This window comes from Leiobunum rupestre, chromosome 10 (assembly GCF_980474605.1).
Source record: "Leiobunum rupestre chromosome 10, qqLeiRupe1.1.hap1, whole genome shotgun sequence".
In the NCBI taxonomy this organism is placed as follows: Eukaryota; Metazoa; Arthropoda; class Arachnida; order Opiliones; family Sclerosomatidae; genus Leiobunum; species Leiobunum rupestre.
In genome coordinates this window covers 21,352,992-21,358,991 of record NC_143393.1, presented here as the reverse complement: position 1 = coordinate 21,358,991, position 6,000 = coordinate 21,352,992, and positions in this window count along the sequence as shown.

Genomic DNA, 6,000 nt, shown 5'->3' with positions numbered 1-6,000 from the left:
TAACAGCGAACCTTTAAGTTAACTAAAGCGAAAGATAATTCCCAACGAGAGGCAAACTCGTAGTGTCATTACGTGCCCGACAGGGAGTCGAGAAATGGAAGCAAAACCCTGTTTTGTATGAATGATACAAAGTAGATTACAATAAAACGAGATTTATTTACAAAAGTTTACACACGGATATATATGATAAGACTAATTCTAATTCTATACAAAGAATGTGACGTCATTAAGCTTAAAATCATCACAGTAAAAAATATACATTTATTTACTGATAACATATTAGCCTATAATATATAATTATGGCATTAATATAACATCCCCTTTTTAAGTTTTCTATGTCCCTCGATTCACAAATTTAGGTTCACCATCGGTTTCGAGATTCTACCCGATCTGGTTACCGTCTCAGATTTGTCTGTCCTGGACTACTCCTGGTTGACTCCAAACTCTGTTGTCGATTTGGTCCAGACCCAGTTGGTCGCGAGGCTGTGGATTTGTTTACATCGCTTTGGACATGTTTTGGATCTTCTCTATGGTGACAAGGTATAGTTGGCCAAATCGGTGGTTGAACTACTGGGACTGCGTTGGTGGCCAGACGATAGGTAGCAGTTCAATGATGTCCTCCGGTCCAATGTTAGATTGATTAGCCGGTATCGTCCACTCAGGCAAGGGAATAAGATGTTTTCGATTTCTACGGAGGGTTTGTGTACTCGACCCGACTAGGTATGAACGGGGCTCAGTGGCTTTTTTCACAACTACTCCTCTGCGTAGATCCGTTTTCCCCTTCTCGTAATTCCGTTAGTTCCCTGACACCATGATGGTGGTCGAACAGGCGCTTCTGATCTTGCTTCTGCGAGTACTCTCTTTGACGGACGACGTCTGGTGGTGGAGTAAATGGCATTAAAAAATTTGTGCTTATTGGTAGCATCGCTCTTAAACTTCGATTCATCAAAAGTTGCGACGGACTGTAACCATTCTTCAACGGCGTTGATTGCTAAGCCAACAGTCCAGAAAGCAAGTCGTCCGACTTCTTTAAAAGGGCTTTTATTATCTTAACCGCTGCTTCAGGTAATCCATTGCTCCGAGGATACCTTGGGCTACTCGTGATGGATTGAAGCCCTTGTTTCTTAGTGTTCGTGGCAAATTCGGTCGTCTTCCTCGCTGACAGATTTCTTTAATTGTCACTGCGAACCACTTCGGGGATGTCGTTTCGCCAGAAAACCTCATTAATTATTCCCATGACCGTCATTGTCGTCTGGTTCTTCATTTAAGCGACCTCTATATATCTTGAGTCAAAGTCAATTATTACCAAATACCTTTTGCTTCGTGATACAGCATATCCACTGCGACAATTTCCCATGGTCTTCCCAGAAGTTCAGATGGTAGCAACGGCTCTCGACGATTAAGTGCTCTCTCAGGCATTTCTCACACCGTTTGATCTTTTCTTTGATCTCTTTCGACAGTTTCGGCATTTAACGATTCCTACGTGACTATCATGGATTTTATCCAAGACTTCACTTCGCATGGTTAAGTTAGAAGAAACCACCTATGGACTGTGCGAAGGATGATAAAATACGTGAAAAAGTATCGAAAAAACAAATTTGAAAAAATTAAAAAAACTTCCTAATAACTCGTACCAATAGGTCTCCGAGCAAACAAAAAACGCAAATCTCGGATCAAATAGATCGTCGAGTAATAAACTACATAAAAAGTAAATAAAATAGCTAGAAATTCCAATTGAAGACGTTTTTCTTTCTATTTGGAACTCATCAGTTCTTCTGCTGACGACGGATTTCTTCAGATTGCCGGGTCGTAGAAATTGCTTTCTCCAGCGTGAGCGTGCCGTCAAGCTGCATCTTTTCGGATAATGCCTCATCTTGCAGTGGGCCGTAGCTACATTTTTCAATCTGCTCCCTGCATGCCGTGATAAATTCTTCAACTAGTTCCCCTCAAAGATTACATTCTTTCGGACGACGAAATGACCTTCGAATTTTGCAAAGACTGCATCGTAGTCTTTTTGAGCAGCCACAGGGGCGAACCTGAATGATGCGAAAATATTGTCAGCCTGGTCCCGCATCAAGTAGATAAGGCGTTTACCTGCTCGTCAGGTGGCTTGGAACTCAACTCAGAGGCAAAAGGGAACCGCTTGAATCGACGCTTCCAGCGCGGCTGTCGTTCGGGCTAGAGAAACTGAAAGGTTCTGGCGGTGATACTTGAAAAGAGGCGAACGTCTGCACTGCATCGGCCATCGTGACGGGATCCCTACTGCTATGACGAAAACAGGAGCACGTAATGAGCACGGACGCAAGATCAGTTCGTGTGGTCGGAAAGCAGGATTCATACCCTTCTGACACCATGTTTTGTATGAATTATACAATTACCAATCTACAAACAACTTTATTCAAAAATAGTTCTCGAAGAGAGAAAGAGAGAGTGCGGTGGACCAACAGTGCCACCATATTTTCTGTTAACTCTCATTATTTAGCTTAAAAAACTAACATTTTTGTTAATATTTTTGTATTAAATTACGTTTTATTTTGAATTCCCCCTCTTTTCCCCCCAATTCCCAACCCTGCTTGTCTACAATTTTACCATGGTTAATTACCTATAAAAAAGGGGATTTTTAAAATTATTCTACGATAATCCATTCCAGAGATATATGGATAATTATGTATGAAGGGGTGAAAAATTATATTTCTATCCCGATAAAAACACCACTGGCTTAAGAAAATGCAAACCTCTGAAAAATATAATAGCAACACGTATAGAGTAAACTCCCAATGATCTTTCGCTTTTTACATGAAACCAATTTTTTGCATTCCAGACCGGACTATTTGGTCAATTTAAGAATTAATGTCGACTAGCTCTACAAGTTCGTCGATAATGTCACTCTCGTTTTCATCTTCGGCTTGAATTGCTAGATTGATTAAATGTTTTTGGCATATCTTTTGATGGTTTGAAAGTTGCACAAATTTATCCCCTTAATTTTAATCCATATCTCAACATCAAAATGGCACCAACAGTCTGTACGGAAATTCTGTTTCTTAGTTTGCTTTTGATGGTATTGGTAATAGAAAATGCTCTTTCTACTACGGCATTGTAAAATGGCAAACTTAACAAAGCAATACCCAGCTCAGCGATATTTTTTAATCTTTTTTGACCCCCGGCATCAATATAACTGTATACTTCGGCCCTAAAAGATATCGTCAGTGGTTTTATTCCAAGAAATTCATGGTAACGAATTCCACTGAAGCTCAGTTTCCGTTATTTCACAGCATACTTCTTTAAATTTTATAGCAAGGTCAGTAATCTTGGGTTTTACTTGTGAAGTTGCTGTCGTAGGATTTAAAATGGTCAGCGATTCCATTAATGTTAGATTTTCTGGTAGCCGATCCCTTAGCTGTTGAGATAAGTTCACAAGGAACATTTGACAACGAATTTTTATATCGTTAACTATAGAATTGCTAATAGTGCTTGCTATGTTATTGAACTCGTATCCATCGTCCATTGCTGAAGGAGGTAGAACGTGTGGCAAAAAATCAAATTCAATGTGTCACCGAATCTAACATTAATCGATAAAGATTTGATAAATCCTCGAGCAATATTAAGGGTCGCTTTGGAGTAGAATATCTTTAACAAAACATTTTTAAAAGGTTTAAATAAAGCAAGTTGCATTTGTAGTTCATTTAATTATAAATTTACTGAGATGTATAGCAACGTTCTTTGGTTTGAGCTAATTGGAAGTGCAATTTCAAGGCATCTCATTGGTTAAATAACCCGCACATTGCGTTATATCGCGACCACCAACGAGTTGACGCTAGCTTGATCAACTGTTTAGGGATTTCTTTCTCTGGAGTCTTTTAGAGATCGCGATACTCGATTTGTCTTTTAATGCTGTGACTAAACCAATAGGCGTTTAAATAAACCCTTTTCTGACTGACTTGCCCCCTGTTGAAAAATTCTGCCAGATCCATGCATAGAAAATTCTCAGCTTTGGCAGTATAAAGAGAAACCATAGACAAACCGGTTATATGTCCAGTCGCAGCAGCACAAACTCTATAATCGGTTATGGATGATCTTTTATTTAAACGCCTAATAAAAAACTGTCGAACAATAAATTCAAGGTGTCTAGGTAAAGTAGGGCAAGCTGTTTCGGCTGCTATAGGTGTAGGGAACGGCAAATACAGCGTACCGTAATTAAATAAGGTACATCATTTTTAAAATGTACGCTTACGGAATTATTTTTGCCAACCATTTCGCTAGCACCGTCTACACCTATTCCGATTAGCTTTGTTACTTTTAATCCGTCCGCATCCAAAGATTTTTTATACATTCATAAGTACTTTTGGAACTAAATTCATTAAGTGCCAAAATTTTTTAAAATGGTGTTGCCAGGCGTTTCTGTTTTCTGCTGAAATAGCGTATCATAATGCCTTATTAGTTAACACATCTTTGCTCTCTTCAATAATTTGATAATATTTAGAAACTGTTGCCAACGTCGGTTATAAGCTCGTTCTAAAGCGCTGGTGCAATTACATTTTTTTATGATCGCTGACCATTTGGTTTTGTAAAGTTTAATGCGTCTTAATGTTTATGAGCTTTTGTCTATTCTGTGCAAAAGTTCACCCAAATGATCGACGGTTCAAATTGACGTGGCATCGTCAGAAAACAGGATTGTAGACATGTAGTTGGGTTCTTCTTGAATACGTTCACGAAGAAACACGCAATTCGTCTGAAATTATCACCGTCGTGCAGTCCCTGGTGCAGATGTAGTTTGAACGGGTGGTACTGATGACAATGCCAAATCTTTAGAACTGTGTGATGGCTACAATCAAGTTCAGACGCAACAGCTCGACTACTGGTCATTGGGTTCTGATGAAGAAGAGCAAGTGCCACCTCCGGTTCCTGCCTTCCGTCTGTGTTTCCCACTTTTCTATCAGCACGCGGCGGACGTATTCATTTTCTCAATGAACAACCAGTCTTAAGGTTGTCCAAGAGCTAGGGGAAAATATTCCGGCTTGGTTGTTGCCTATCGGGATACTTCCACGCGTACAGGATTTCAGCTTCCCTGCTGTTACCATTGCACTTTCTTAAGCCATATAGTTTCATCCCTATTGAGCCATGATTGAACCAAATTAAAGGCCTAAAGACATCTCTAGGTTTTATAGAAAGACATCCAGGGGACGACCGCCGTAATCGCCGTTGGATGTCCGAAAACTCGTCCCCGGGACGTACTACGGCTATAGACAAACCGGACATTTGGACGTCCTTTAACGTCCAACCGACGTCAACCCCGGATTTTGGGATGTCCTACGGACGAAGGCAAGATCCGAGTGTGACGTCTATCGGAAGTCCATAGGACGTGTTTGTGTTTGCTGGGCAAGAATCATTTGAGTCTTCTCAGCGTTCGTGTACCGTGGCATGTTGTAACGACATTTAATTACTTGACCATATGAATTCCTCGCTTCATTTGAACCGGCTATTTCAAGGCACAGTCACACCTATTGCCAGAAAACAATTCATCTACTCGACTTTACAAAAATATTGACCTTTATGAAAGATAACAATTACTGGTTTGAAAACAGCGAAACGCTTATATATCTGTTAATAAATAAAGATAAAATTTTCCAAACTCGTTATTTCTCGGGTACTGCCAGCCCGATTACCAAACTTTGAGACAAAAACTAAATATGCGAAGAATTGGCTCATTATTTAGTATTGGAACACTGAATTGGAAATTTAGGAAACTTAAAAAAGGGTTTAGATACCTTAGGAGTTCTAACGGCTATTGTTTTATATCCGGAACAATTCCGGGATGTGAAAAAAGATAAATTTACTCGTCAAGAAATTGTAAAAATATTCAATGACATAAGATTTTCTGAGAAAGGCTCCAATCGATATCAGATTGAAACTGTGGTTGTGAGTGATTGGTTCAACTATTTAGTTGATATAGAACGAGATCAATCTATAATTCAGTTCGAGGAGTTATTAATTTTCACTACA